Source organism: Alligator sinensis, unplaced genomic scaffold (genome assembly GCF_000455745.1).
Source record: "Alligator sinensis unplaced genomic scaffold, ASM45574v1 scaffold54_1, whole genome shotgun sequence".
NCBI lineage: Eukaryota > Metazoa > Chordata > Crocodylia > Alligatoridae > Alligator > Alligator sinensis.
In genome coordinates, this window is record NW_005841962.1 from 621434 (window position 1) to 637739 (window position 16306).

Here is a 16306-nt window from a genome sequence, read left to right on the forward strand (position 1 = left end):
ATTTGGGGTGAGGTGGGCACGCTAGTAGGGAGGGAAAGACTGCAGAAAGACCTGGATAGGTTGCAAGGGTGGGCTGACAAAAACAGGATGCGTTTCAATATGCACAAGTGCAGGGTGCCGGCAGTAGTAACCGGCAACACACTTATAAGATGGGAAACTCCCTTCTTGAGAGCACGGAGACAGGTGCATCTCGAGTAGGGCCAAGGAGGTGATCCTCCCCCTCTATGGAACACTGGTCAGGCCACAGCTGGAATACTGTGTCCAGTTCTGGGCGCCCCACTTCAAGAGGGATGTGGACAACATTGAGAGGGTTCAGAGGAGGGCCACCTGCATGATCCAGGGACAGCAGGGCAGACCCTACAATGAGAGGCTACGGGATCTGAACCTGTTCAGCCTTCACAAGAGAAGGCTGAGGGGGGACCTTGTGACCATCTATAAACTCATTAGGGGGGACCAAAAGGGTTTGGGGAAGACCTTGTTTTCCCCAGTGCCCCCCGGGATAACATGAAATAACAGCCACAAGTTGTTGGAGAGTAGGTTCAGATTAGACATCCGTAGGAACTACTTCACAGTTAGGGCGGCTAGGATCTGGAACCAACTTCCAAGGGAAGTGGTGCTGGCTCCTACTCTGGGGGTCTTTAAGAAGCGGCTCAGTGCCTACATGGCTGGGGTCCCTCGAGCCCAGTTTCTCTCCTGCTCAGGCAGGGGATCGGACTTGAAGATCTACAAGGTCCCTTCCGACCCTACTTCTATGATTCTATGATCATCTTTAGTGTTATTTCAGAGGTTGTTTATTAACAATGGGGGAAAACTCTTAAGAATATGTGTAAGCTCTGATACAATGCTAGGAAAAAAATGTTTAAATCTCCAAAAAGGGCCAGTGTGGCCTATCATGTAAATAACTATTTAACTGTTTTAAAATTTATGATACTGACTTAATTTTGTTACTGTATTTTATATATTTGGGGAGACAATCTTCATTTGAGGACTGATTGAGCAAGATATTTAAGCATGAGATATATTTTAGGCAGTAGTCCCACTGACTTCAATGGTCCTTAGACTAAGTTGTGGCACAACTACTTTCAATAGACAGCATTTCAAAATCAGAGTTTCTTTCCAAATGTCAAGTGGGATGGAAAGCATATTGCTTCAGAACAATGTGTGGATTTCTCCCTGCCGTGGAGTAAGTGGGCTGTCTGCACAGAACTCCCAATCCCTGTGTTCTGGGAAACAAATGACGTAGCTGAAAATGGAAAAAGAAAAAATGGAAAACTATTTGTAAACTGCATAAAGCACAGCTGCTTGCTCCACAGTTTGCCCCATAGCTCAATTATTCGTCTTGTGAAATGAATTTTCCAGCTGAGGAAACAGGCAGACACAGGACCACATGTTCCTGGGAAATCCTCCAGCAACAATTTTTCTGTGCTCACGGGGCTAGTGAAAGCTCAAGGAAATACCACTCCCCCATAAAGGACAGCCCTTCAGATCATAGTACAACAGAACCATGAACACCCAGTCACGATCTGACTATAATGTACAAGCACTAATTACTCAAGGGTGGATACATCAACACTAGGGAATATAGTTTAATGTACGGTTATCCCATAAATGTACTAGAAGCATTTATAAAAGGACATTTCTTAGTTCACAAATTACAATAGAGACAAGCTGATCTAGTGGACAGAGCAAAACCTAGTAGCCAGGAGAACTGTTCCCAGCTCTGACAGTAATTACACTGAACAGGCACTGACAAATATCTCTACTTCTTTTTCTCCCGTCCCCTCCTGGATGATGTACATATATTCTGGTGAGATATGTGGTCCACAAACTATATAGAATAGAATAGGATGTTGGCCCTTGGTCAAGATATTTGCCTTTTCTGTGCTAGCTCCAAGTTGTTGATTGCAATGTCTACCTGCCTTTGTAAAGCATCTGAGATCTATGGGCATTTATAGACATGGTCCAGGAGGATGGGGGTGTAGGCACTTTAATTAGCACAGCTCTGAGAGCCACGTTAATTAAAAGCACCCGGAGTGTCATGTGTATCAGTGTCCTCGCGCTGAAAAGTGGCAGCAGAGCACCTTGAATTGACACTCGTTGACCAAGCTTTAGTTTAAAGTGCCCCACTGCCATTTTCCAGTGTGGGGATGCTAGAGTCTGCTGGAGCACAGTAATTACCACACTCCAGCAGACTCTATTAATCAATTCTGCCTCCCTGCACATGTATAGGAGCCCTATGTGACAAGCTATATTTAATGCCTAAGCACTGGTATTCTATGTACGCCTAGCTAAAACCTGAGTGGTGTCACAAGCCGAAGAAACAGAAAAATTAGGAAATCCCTGGCAACTGAACAAACTGAAGGAAAGAACAATTCTGCATCAGCTAACCCATTAGCTGATGCATTTATACTATTGTATGTACTACGGTATACTGCAAAGCATTTCTTAAACACTGATTCTATGCTCAGTTCCTGCTCAATCAAAAAAATGTCTTAAATATTTTGAAACAAGCTCATCTCTTTTCTTACTTACCTGTCAAGATCTGGTTCCAGAGCTCTGCTTTTCTACAGCAGGAGCTGAAGATATGACAAGAACCATTTCCTAAAATTCCCTGTACAACTCCTGCCTAGTCATCAACTCTTCTAAAGGGAAGAGAATCCTCTTCCCATCTAAGTCTTGGCATATAACTAATGAAGAACACGGAGTTTCAGCTATCTTGCTTACAATGAAAAACCAATTTTAAATTCTAACCTACTCAATTCAAAGTCCTAAATTCTGACTTTGAATTGAGATCTGTCACTTTGCTTTAATGATTCATTTTCCTTTTTTAAATTAACTTTTCAGCAGAAAGGAACGTAATACAGACTCTGTAAGTCTGACGTTACTGTTAAGCACTATGAAATTTAGATCAATCTTCCTAGCAGAGTACCAGGAAGTTAACATTTATTTTGGATGTCTGGTGGCTCTGGGCTAGGTAAGCTCTTTTGTCAAACAACAAAGTGAGTTTGAAATAGGAAGCAATATGACTCAATCACTGCCTGCTAACTTAGTAAAGGTGTTGAGTCATACGTACAGTGAATTTAAATTTAGATTCATTTGGGATTTCTTTAACAACAAATTTAAATCAAGTTGAAAGAAACTTTTGGAGAAAAATTTGGACCAGGTTTTTTGGTAGCAATAACTGGCGAAACAACGTTGATGCTTGTAAGATTCTAATTCTCCCTTCGCTGCAACATGGGACACAGTTCCCAACAAAAGACACTAACCCCTAAAACCATAGGTTTTAACTCATCAAGCCTCCCTCTTTCCTCTCTCAATCTCCTAGAACAGGAGTTAAAGATTGTGTGTCCTACTGGATCCAATGCACATGTAAAGAAAGGTAGTAACGATGATGCTTGGCTCCCCTTGGCCTAACATTTAAAGACCTGAACTTTGAACAGAAGATTCCCAATTAATGGCATTGCATTAGCCAGTGCATCAGATAAAGATACATGACTGAGGGGGCCCCATGTATTGTGAGGCAGAAGAAATAATGACAGAGAACAAAAAATAACCCTGTGTGTTTTCTTCCTGATGATTCAGAAGGAGCACTTGACTTTCACGGCAAATTTCATCTCGCTATGCCTCAAAGGGATAGTTCATTCACAAGGCAGCCCTCATTCTCCCACAACGCCTGTAGGGCAGGTCAAGTTTTCATCATTGCCATCTCCTGGAAATGCCTGCCAGGGCAGACTATCTGTTTTTGTCTCTGCCAGGGGCTCCACAGGAGATTTGCAGCTAGGGGATTCATGAAAATGAGCACATCTTCTGTTTTTCTGACCAGGATTCTAAAGGTTTTAGAGTTGTGGGGCGCTTGTACGCTTGACACCATTACCATGTACATGTCACAAAAATGTCTCTTTGTGTGGTTTAATGATGTCGCACTCTACATGTGCAAGAGTTTGGGGGATTTTAAGCGAGTCTACATAACTGCAAAGTAAATTACATCCTGATGTAGTTTAGTTTGCAACAATATGTTGCAGCTATTAGTCAGCTCACCCCCCCAGCTGTGGAAGAGTCAGGCATGCGCCGCAGAAAAAAAGGACTGGGCCCCTTGCCACTTCTGCCTTCAGCAGGCTTCTGGGAAGAAGAAGAGTTGGATCGGAGTCAGGGAAGAGTTGGATTGGGCCGGGTGATGCCTCCAAGCTGGGGCAGCACCTGGACCGCTAGCAGCCTGCCTGGGCAGCCCCAGGGGGTGCAACCACCACAGAGGGGAGGCTCAGGGACCACTTGGCCCACCGGCAGCTCACCCTCATGGCTGTGGACAGGTTCCACTGGGAGCGGGAAAAAAAAGGAACAGGCCCCTCACCAAAAAAAAAAAAAGATGATTGGGCCCCTTGCCACGGCAGTGATGGAAAAATAACCCCCCGCCATTTCAATTAAAACCCACCATTTCAATTTAGGGGGCATAGAATGTGACCCTAAGGACTAAACCCCAGTCATGTGTACAGGTGCCCATGCTGACTGGGATCAAGTTACTTAATCAAGGAGCAATAGCTCTCATGGATTTGATCTTCTGAAGCTGAAAAAAGAACTTAAGGTGTCCACTAAAGCCAGGCATGGTCAGAACATCTCTGGCATGTCATCAAAGTTAATAACTGCTTTACCATTTTACACATACCTTTATCACCTGAAGGTCCAGGGGAGGGGCTCAGAACAACATTCAAGAGGTCAGATAGAGGAAGGACTCAGACATCTACCACTGAGGCTTCCTGCCATATCTCCCATATTGTTTTTGTCTGATCAAAGAGACTCACAAGTAAGATAATAACATTCCCATGGGAGACTAGTTTCCTGATCTGGAAATGACACTGGAGATACTCTCTCCCCCTGCCTGCCCTGCCCACCCCCTTTTTTCTCGTAATACAGAGACAAATCTTTCTATTCTATTATATAACTTCTTCAGCTGCTTTAGAGTCCAGATGAGTCATATTTCCGTGTTTGCCCCCCCAAAATCCATCTGGTTCTATTGCCTTTACTTTCAAAGTTGTATGATTTGTTTTGTTTTTACTTAGAAGAGGATTTCTCCCTTCAAATGTCAAGAGTTTTGCCAATTAATCTTTACCCTTCCCTTCTTTCTCCTGTAAAAGTTGTCAGATTGATTAATGCCTTAGTAAATGCTACATAAAAACTGCACAGTATGAGGCCAGATTAAGGAGGGTATCCCACCAACAGACAGTCCACCTCCATTGAGAACAGAACTTAAGTGTACACTTAGATATTCAAATCAATGTTATTCTGAATAGTGCCAGACTTAGCATGTGCTTAAAGACAGGAAGGCTATGACTAAATTGTGAAGTTCTGGAATGACAGGACACATTTGCACTCAAGGAAGTGCAAAGTAGCGGAATGAGATACGTCTCAACCCATAACCATTCTGTCTTGGAGAAGAGCATCATGAACAATTGGTGACCTCTGACCAAAAAAGCTTAATGCATCATTCAGAGAATGAACCTTCCCTTCTGCAAACACATGGAAGTCTGACCAGCAATAAAAAAAGAACCAGTGATGCATCAGTTTCAGCCAGCTACCACCCAGTTACAAGTCCCTCATTTTGAGCAGGGTTGGGGCAGGGTCTGGGCAGTCGAGGGCCACATGAGCCAGAGACCCAGTGACTGCAAGCCACTTGGGCTGCATGCTACGTGTGCCAGGGGGCAAACAGCCCCACTTGGTTCCCCCTGTCACACTGACAGCCCTCCCCTCCCAGGGGAGGACAGACATCCATTCTCATCCTCCTAGACTCTCTCTACAGCATTTTGTGCTATTGGACATACTGTTTCATATTGGACACTGAAGAAAGATGAAGGTCCCTGGAGGAATGTGTTAAAATAGTCTGAAAAGTTCCTGGAGATTCACACCCAATAAGAAGTGATACGAAACCACACTGCAACCAAGGTTATAGCTGAAGAAGAGTCAGCTGAACCTCAACAAGACAGAAGTGGTTGCAAGTGGTGGTGATGCAGCCCCAGTACAGCCTCCTTGGGTTGAAGGCAAGTAGCTAAAGCACTTGTACAGAAAGTTGGCTAGGGAACTGTCTTATCCTGGTGGGTAATGGATTCGCCTCAGTTACAGACACTTTCACTACCTCTCAGCTGAGCTACAGTAATGAAACATACCTGGGCATGAAGCCTACAGCACTTTGGATATTCCAACTGGTACCAAAATCTGTGTTATCTCTACTCATCAATACAAGCCATTGAGAGGACTTCAAACCTGTATATAGCCATCTGTACTAACTTCCAATAGGATCCTGAATCAAGCTGGAATTCAAGGTTTCCACTGCCTAAGTCCAAGATATCTAAACAATACCTAAAGTGCCAAGCTGAAAAACATAGCTCCACTTCTCTGGCTCAGTGGAACCCTTTGCAACACAGCAAAACTATGTAGAAAATAGAGTTTTCTTAAGACCAGACTGAGACTGTGTAACAAACACCCTTGGGAAACAAGGACTATCATGAATCGCACCATCCTGTGCTCCAACTGCAAGGTACATCTCTTTGACCCCACCTTCATAGCAACATGTAATTTCATAACAGAAAGCAAGCAGCACCCCCAAATAACTCCCCCAAACTCTACTAAATACAATAATATAATCAGGGGTGAGTGAGAGAGGCCCTGGGTACCAACTTAGAAGGGACTCCAAAATCATCCCCCACCCCACAGAGCCTGCATGCTAGCAGCAAAAGCAGGCTTGCAGCATTGCTCTTGCTGCCCCAGCTGGTGCATGGATTTTACAGTGGCATAACAAGCAAGGTTGTGCTCTGGGCAAGCCCTATGGAAGAGCAGGAGGAGGGCTCTGGGAAAAGGTGGCTCAGGAATCTTACCTCATCCCCAGCTGCTGCTGCTTTAAGGGCAAGAACCAGAGCAGGCAAAGCATGCAGCGGTGGCAGCAGCAGCAGTAACAGCAGCAGCTGGGGATGGGGTAAGATTCCTGAGCCACCCTCTCCTAAAGCCCTCCTCCCGCCCTTCCATAGGGCTTGCCCAGTGCACAACCTTGCTTGTTATGCCACTGTAAAATCAGTACTCTATTGTTTATGCTCTCTACTTGGCGAGAGGATGAGGTTTCAAACAACACATCATACATGTTAATCATGTCACTTAATGCACTACTGGAAGGTGCTCAAGTACAATCGTCGTGAGAGCAGCATATGAAACATCATAGAATACAGTAAGTATTGGGAAATGGTTGTGCTCATGCCGTGTCTGTGGCAATACATCTTCCTGTTCCTTGCTGGGTGTGAGAATGAACTTAAGATAATTGGTAGTGTAAGAAAGATGTTGTAGCCATGATGGTCCAAAAATTACATGAGAGGCAAAGATTTTTAGGGTCATGTCTTTTATTGGACCAACTATGTAGATGGGATAAAGTTAAATAAGCTTTTGGATGTAAGACATTCTTCCTTGGGTCTCCGAGGAAGCTAGGCACAGCAAGTGAAGTACAGCCTAAAGAAGGGGCTTAGAGAAGTTCCTAGGTGTAGCAGACACAGTTAGTAAAAGAAAAGAAGCTGAGAGATCAAGGCCTATGTAAAGGTGAAATAGGGGTCAGTCTCATCTTCCTTGTGTGGAAAGTATTCAGGAGTTGGATAAATTATAATGGGCCATAAATCCAATATTGGTTCTTAGTGTCCAGCCAGTTTATGATTTTTTGTTCCCAAGTTAGCTTTTTAAAGGTATTAGGTAGATTTCCCTTGAGCATGAGGATGATGAAGTCAGAGATGGAGTGGTTGTTCTATTAGAAATGTGGTCTCTTGCTGCAGAGAGGATGCAGATCAATGGCTTGAAGTTACAGCAAAGTTTAGATTGGATATCCATAAAAAACTTCTTAATGGTTAGAATAGCAAGGCAGCAGAACAGACTGACAAGGGAAATTGTAGACTCCCCATCACTGGTCATGTTCAAGGAGAGTTGGACAGCCACTCACTGGGGATGATCTAGGTGTAGCTCTATTTTCTACCATAAGTATTTCCCCTACTTATGGGCTTTACTGGTTGCCTCCTTCACTCCCCCCGCCCACTTTCTGTGACATGTGTCAGTATGTTTTTAAGCCTTCTTTAGAGGCACTGGGTATTGGCTATAGCCAAGGCTGGGGACTTTGACTGGGGTGTGCTAATGCCCCTGCTAGAACCAAAGCCACAGTTTCCTGGTTTGAGAGTCTTGCTCCTCTACTCAGGGTCAGACCAATCCCTATACTTGGGGTCAGGAAATAATTTTACTCTATGGTCAGATTAGTATGGGCTGTGGTGGTTTTTGACTTCCTCTGTAGGGAGCGGGGGCCCTCTACTCAGATCTCTTCAGTGTATATTGACAACATTTCACAGAAGCAGGACATTGGCTGCTTTACCTATGGCAGGTTACGGTGCTAGGTCTGTATTGTGTCAGGGTTGATGGTAGTCTTATGTAGAGTTTAGATTATGGTTTATATACGGATGATCCTGCCTCAGACAGGGGGTTGGACTAGATGAACTCTGTGGCCATGTCCAGATGAGTGTAGCCGTGTGTTATGTGGTGCTGCAGACACATCTGTGGTGCCACACACCACACGTTCAGCTGTTCTCCATGTTACAAGGGAGCAGCACTGGCAAATTTTTTGAGCCTGGGATATCCGGGGGCCAAAAAAACCCATGCAAAAAAAAAAAAAAAGCAGAGTGGCACACATGGGGGCAGCATGCACCACTCAAAAGCAGAGCCTGGCCAGTCGGAGCCACACACAGCTGCTGGCCAGGCTCTGAGCAGCAGGATTGCCACTGCTGCAGCCCTGGAAGCCCCTCAGGGCCCCAGGTAGAAGCTGATGGGACCAGCCCAGTGCTGGCCCCAGCCTTCCCTATCCCACCCGGGATAACCTGCTGTGTGCCAGAGTGCACATGGCACAGGCATTCCCCAGGGACAACTAGCAACGGCACAAGATGCATTGCCACTAGTTGTCCCCAGGGCACCAAACGTCCACGCTCATCAGGATGTGGCCTGCAGGTCCTCTCTAGCCCTACTTCTCTATGACTCTAATGGTGAGTGCATGTCTTTCATTCTTTATATTTTTTCTGTGAGAGTTGATTCTCTTACAGAGTTGCTGTTTAGTTTCACCCACCTGGTTGCCTTGAGGGCATTTAATGCAATCGATAAGGTATATGACATTTTGGGAAAGGCATGTGAAGGAACCCTGGATTCTGATGGTTTCTTTATGGTGGGTGTTGATAGCATTGGCAGTGGAGATGTGCTGACAGGTTGAGCATTTCTTGCCAAGACAAGGCTATGTTCCGTTTGAGGTCTGTTGGGCAGTGGAGAGTTTTCCTGTGATGATGAGATGGGCAAGGTTGGGGGTCTGTTGACAGCCAGAAGTGGAGGGGCTGGGAATAATTGTTCACTATTGTTCCTCCCCTCAAAGTACAAAATATTTAATTAATTCCTTGGGATAGCTCCTTAGCTTTTGAATGCCATGTTCCCTATGTTTTCTTTCCTCTTGGTTCTGAATAGCTATGAAGATTCCCATTTCATTTTCTGAGACAGAATATCCATATTTGATTAAATTTGACCAAGAATGTGCGAGCTGTTCTTGCACGCTTCCCTTCCCATCCACAGACACTTAGGGAAGAATGGAGAATGCTGCCCTCACCAACGTACTTCAGCTGTAAAACTGCCATCTTTTTGAGAGAGCTTTCATTCCACTCAGATTCACTTTGCAATTAATTTTTGACAGGCAGGCACTAATGCAACCTCAGAAATAAATGCTCTAAAATGTATAAAAACCTTCAACCAGGGTATTAACGGGTCAATAGACTCAATTTGGCCCTGGGAGGACTAGACTGGATCTTACTTTATATTAAAGCTCCACTCATAAATGATTTATAAAAGGTTAGTAAATGATTGATAGATGTTAAGAAATTTTCACAGATGTGAATAGCATATGTCAGACTACAGATGGGTTATAAGCACATTGGGAGAAAGTGTTATGGATGATTATACTCTTATAACCTCAGTCCAGATTATAAGATTATAACCTGGGTCCAGATCCTGAAATGGATTTAGGTATGGCACCTGGCTCTGGGAATTAAATCTACACACCCAGGTTAGACATGTACTAAGCCCCCTGTACTTTAAAAGGAGGGAGTAAGGCAATTAATGACTGGGATTCACGACAGTGAGCATTCTGTGTGAGCAGACACCTCTACAAGACAGTAGGAATGAGGACATGTCTGAGAACCCTCATCTCTCCCAGACTTAGGTGCCTACTCTGGGTCGAGCCCTTTTGTGAGACTAGGATTCAAAACCTAAAACTCCTGCCTAGACTTTGGTGCCGAAGTATACTTCGTGTGTAGGCAATTGGCTCATTCTTTTTGTTTATAGATTCATAGATTGTAAGGGGTTGGAAGAGACCTCACAAGATCATCGGGTCCAGCCCCTCCTGCACTAGGCAGGAAAGACAACTGGGGTCAGATGACCCCCAGCAAGGTGACCACACAGTCTCTTCTTGAAGATTTCGCAGGGTAGGTGATTGCACCACCTCTGGAGGGAGCTTATTCCACACTCTGGACACCTTAACTTCAAAGAAGATTTTCCTAGTGTTAAACCTGAAACAGTCTTCCAGGAGTTTGTGGCCATTACTCCTGGTTTTCTCCAACAGTGCCCTGGTGAACAGTTGTTCACCGAGCCCTTGATGCATTCCCTGATATAGTGGTAAGCTGCTACCAAGACTCTCTCAGCCTTCTTTTTTTTAGGATGAAGAGACCCAAGTCCCTCAGCCTTACCTCGTATGGCTTGCTGTGCAATTCTCTAATCATATGGGTGGCTCTTCTCTGGACTCTCTCAAGCTTTTCCATGTGCTTGTTGAAGTGCAGCGGCCAGAACTGGATGCAGTACTTCAGCTGCGGTCTCACCAGTGCTGAGTAAAGTGGAAGAATCACTTCCTTGGTTTTGTTTGAGATGCATTGGTTGATGCATGCCAGAGTATTGCCTTGCTGGCTACAGCATCACACTGATGCTCATGACGGCTCATGTTCATACTATGGTCTATTATTACCCCTAGGTCCCTTTTAGTCATGGTGCTAGTCAGTTTAGTGACACTGAGCCTGTAAGTGTGTTGGGGGTTCTTTGTCCCCAGATGCAGCACTTTACACTTCACAATGTTAAACTTCATCTAGTTCTGATCTGCCCACATTTTGCATATGCCTACCTTTTGCATATGAGTCTAGTGGGTGGAGCACTTGCCAAGGAAATGGGAGATCTGGATTTTAAACCCTCCTCAGCCTGTGAGGACTCAAACTCACATCTCTCATTTCCCATAAGTGTCCTACCTATCATGCTATTGAATGGTATCAGGGAGGGCATACTCTCCCCTCCTACTGAAGATGGGCAACTGGGCCACCAAGAATACAAGATTTTTGAGGTTAGAAGGAGAAGAGGGAGCGCGCTTCTGCAGTCCATCAATGAGAAGAGGAAGGAGGGAAGATGGAAAGCAGGGTTCTGATCCCTGCTACCAAGCTTATTTCTGTTTCTTAGCCATTGACTGTCTCTTGTAGTATGCACAAACAGTCCTGGCAGCAAGAACTGGAACTCAGATCTCTCCTCTCAAGGAGCATCTTCATCACTGGGCTATAAAAGCATGCCCTGTCTGCTTGTGCTCTCTAGCCCCATAGCTGAAAGGGATGGAAAGTGCCCCACTGAGAATGTTGCAAGTCCTGTTGGTTAGAACAAATTCTTGGGAAGTGGGACACTTTGGTTAGAATCTCCTTGGGCTGAGGAGATCTAGGTCTCCCAATTCCTAGATTATTTAGCAAAAGAAGGGCAGCACCATCACCGTCCTTGGAATGAGCTCCAAAGTCCTTCCTGTCAGTGTGTATTCAGCATGTTTTGAGTGCTCTCAGGAACCCTCAAGGAACTTTGCTGTCTAGTCTGTGAATCCCAAGCAGCCTAACATAGGATTTAGCTGCTTAAACAGTTGACTCAGCCAAGATGGAGGTAGTTTGGACTATGTGCTGGAGCTGAATTTCAGTATCTAATCTAAGTCAGTTTTTAAATGAAAACTTAAAGTGTTAGCAGTGTCTCAACATCCACAGTGGTTAGGCAGGGAGTTTGTGAATTGCTCACCTGGAATGTTGTAGCTAAATTCTACTACAAGTACTTCAGGTGCATGAATACTTGTTTGGTTCCGACTCTAAACCAATTGGTTACTCATCTACTAAAGCACCTAATATCTATTAGTTAACTGTTTATTAATCCTTTAAAAATGGAATCTTAATGCCAGAGCCAAGTTTGTTTTGCATGTTTAGGGTGATTATCATGAGATCAGCCACCACAACCCCATCTTCAGTCTAGGAGTCCAACGTTTTTAATTTCTCCTCAGATAATTTATCAAGATTAATGACACCAGGATTAAATAATAATAGGAAATGACAACTTCTAGAATTAGATATGCCAAATCATTTATCATTTTCAATAACTGCCATCAACCCCAATTTGCAAGGATCAAACTGACAGAAATAAGTGGAATTATTAATGAGCTAATAACTCTATTTCTCTTAGGGTCTGTAATTCATGATTCATTTAAGAAACTAATTAATTACATCAGGATAGTTTCAAGTCAGCCTGGGTAGTGGCAAAGGCAGGGCAAGCACTGGGGTTGGGGTACAGAGAGGAAGAGAGAAGGAAGAGAATTACATTCTCAACCAGTGAAAAGTCTTTGGCCATTAGGTGTACGCTCCTGTTATCCCTCTTGAAAGTATGCACTTGTTTTGCCATTATACTCCAGCAGTTGACAAACCTATATGCATAGACGTATATGTACCTAAATAATTGAAGGAGGAAATAGAACTAGAAACTGAGACTAGTTACTTCAGGTATAATTAAGAGCCATACCTCCTCTTTTTGACCAATTTTAATTTTCAAAACATCATATCTAGATATCTACATAATAGCATTACAGAGTGGACCAGTTGTTCAAACAGCCTTCCCAGAAGCAAAACAGTAACCATATGGAACACAACATAGCTAATAACTCGACCTCATCAACTACTTTGGGATGGATGCAAACATTGGTCAGAAATCCCAGATGAATGTAACTCAATCTTAGCTTAGATGCTGAAAGCTACACTGCCTTTTAATTCAATGTAATTCTTGACATAAGAAAAACCATCACTGGCCTCTGCTACCAAATAATGTCTTAATGTTGTTATTGATAGACATTTTAGCAGCGTATAACAGAAACACAAGGCATTACAACAGTATTCAATGAACCGACTACCTCCAGAATTCCATAAATATTTATTTATTGTTATATGATAAGCTAGTAAAGATCAAGGTGGAAATCATGGTGCCACTGAAGCTGTTGGAAGTATTCCCTTGACTTCACTGAAGTCAGAACTGCACCCCATGGGGAAAAAAAAGGGTAACAAAAAATTCCAGTGCAGAAGTTCAAAGGTGTTACTCGTATATTCATAATTACTGTGTTATTAAAGGAATGACATCTTCTTTAAGATAATGGCCTGGACAGTGTACACTGATGCTTCAAGTTGTTGTGCTCCATTTTTGATGCTCTACCAAAAGCAATTTAAACTCATCATAGGCAAAAATAACTTCTGATTTCCCCTCCATACACTGTGGTTGATTTTCCTCTCTCTCCCACTACTGTAGGAGATACATTCTCCTAGTCATTCAGGCCCATCTTTTTTGACTTGGCCTTTATGCTTGACCCACAAGTTTTGTTGCTTCTGCCTATATGTCCCATCACTTGTTTGTTTAGAATGTCAAGGTTATGAATCCAGTCTCCTTCTCTCCCGTACTGCTACCTGCCACCAGAGGCAGAAGTAGAAAATATTATTTGCGGGGGCTGAGCGTGCGCGCACATGCACACACACACACACATATACCCCGGCCAGCAGGTAAGTCAGTGGAGGGGAAGGAAGAGAGGCTATTAAAGCCCCCACAGTGAGGGAGGGAGTGGGGCAGGGGCTGGAGTGAATTGGGTTCCGGGGTGGGTTGTGGGATGGTCAGAGCCCGGGAGGCTTCTTCAGGAGTGCGGGGCAGCTCTTGCTGCTGCTCACACCCCAGGGGAGGCACAGAGGGCACATGGCCCCTGGATTCATGTGCTGGGCAGACAGGCTGCCACTGTGGGCTGGGGCTCTCCACCCTGCTGCTGCTGAGTAAGACCTTTTTTTTTTTTTTTTTTTTAACCTATCATGCAGTCATCTCTGTATACACTACTATCAGGGGCCTGAGTGGCATCCAGGAGGCCACAGCGGCCTGTTGTCCTAATCAAACAGTTACCTGACTGGGGAACAGGGCCCAGCTGGTGTACATAAGGGTTGGGTCCCTGAACAGCAGGGGCAGCAGTTTGCTGCTACCAGCTGAGGAGGCAACATCCAGCTGAGCTGCTGCCTGGAATACCTTGGAGGTAAGGGCTGGGGATATGGGGAAGGAGAAGACCCCATGGTTCTGGGCATGACCTGAAACTGCATCCTGCTGGGGAAAGGTGGCCTGGTGGAGCTACCTGTGGTGGGGTAGCTTCCCAGAAATGCCAGGCCAGTTACCTCCCTGGTGAAAGGTGGGTAGGGGTGCCTGAAAACCCCAGCTCCCACATCCCTGATAGGTTCGATCACTGAGGCAGAGCCCAGGTAAGTGGAGGGACCTGTGGCAGCACCCAGTCTTGCAGGAGAGCCTCGGAGCATTACAAAGCCAGGAGTTAGGCTCCAGAGGGATGGGGCCCTGAGCCTTGGGGAACAATTAGGGAAGTTCCTGGGGCAAAGGGATATGGGTAACTTAGAATGTAGTGGGATGGGGCTTGGAGCCCTAGTCCCATAGTGAGGGGCTTGGTGCCTGGACACAGGGCTGGCTTGTAGTTTGGGCATAGGGCTTATGGCCAGGAGAGGCTTGTGGCCCATGGACAGAGCTTGGAGCCTGAGGAAGGGGCTCACAGACCCAGAGAGTCCAGTATATATAGAGAATGTGATAAGGCCAGGTGTGAGGCCAGGTCAAAGAACCCAGTGTGAGGGTGCTGGGACCTGAAGCTCTGGTGGGGAGTGAGAGTCCCACGTGAGACTCTGGAGCTTGTGTCCCAGTGCTAACTAGCTGGAGGAAACATCTGCAAGGCATTGGATACGTTAAGGGGAGGTCAGAGTGTGTACAGAGGCCCTTGTCATCAGGGCAGGTAAAGGGCAGCCTCCTGCCTGCTTAACATCAGATAATCAGAACATCAAGGCATGGCAGATGAGATGGGTGGCTGGTTAGCCTGGGAACAAGTGGGCAAGCCTACATTGACATTGCCCCTGGGACCCCCACTTGTTACAACTACACCGAGACAAATCGTGACAAAAATATTTTTTGTAATAAAATTAAAACACGTTATAGTAGATGTTTGACTCTAAGTGTATGACCTGTTTTTTTTTCTGGTTCAGATAGCAGCCCCCCCCACAAAAGGAGTATTTCTGGGAGGCAAGAGGAGGGACTTCCAGTGGCAATGGTCAGGGGTTAGGGGCAGGACTTCCATTCCCAAGGTAGCGACCATGGGGCGGGGAACCTCCAAGGGGTGGGGCTACCTTTGCAACCCTCGACAGCTCACCAAAACTCATTAAACAGCCCTCCAGCCAAAATAATTGTGCATCCCTGCTTCAGAGCACTTAATGCTTTCTGATGCCCCAGAACAAGACTATTTCCTTCTCAGTCTTCTATTTGTTCATATGTTGTACAGCACAAGCCAACTCAGTGTAGTTTTGTATTTCTTTGTGGATTTTTAAAAACTAATGATGCCAGTACAGCTGTGACATCAGATAAGCTCGACCATATAAGGTGTTTAATCCCTCAACTTCCATTGATTTCAATAGGAAATCAGTTTGTACAGGCAAAGTGTCTTTAAGTGGGCCTCACAATCATCAGTTCATTAAGTCCCACAATAGCTCAGCAATTTAGTAGTATTATCGCATATGTAGCCAAATAAGTTGAAGTACAGAAAATTATATATAACCTGATTTTGAAAAGTGCTAAGCCTATGTATTTCTACTGACTTCTACAGGAGTTCTGGGCACTCTGCACCTATGAAAAATCGAGCCACTTTCAGGTGACTTGCTTGATATCTCACAGATTTAAGAGCTGAGCGGAGAAAGGAATGAACCAATCCTGACTGACACTTCTATTTATAGCTACAAAATTAGTCTTCAGTACCAAAACACAGGTGTTTTACAATAATAGAAATTGTAATTTTGGCATGTTGAAGTATCAGGTGATTTTATAGCAAATTTCATAAACTCACCTAACACTTGCTATATAAATAGTAAGATTATATATA

The 16306-nt window shown here is 44.7% G+C and overlaps 1 protein-coding gene across 4 annotated transcripts in view; it reads right to left on the minus strand.

Annotated features, from left to right (window-relative positions):
• The window catches only part of CPNE4 (copine 4), a 350544-nt gene that overhangs the window by 70043 nt on the left and 264195 nt on the right, over window positions 1-16306 (minus strand). The window lies entirely within an intron of this gene.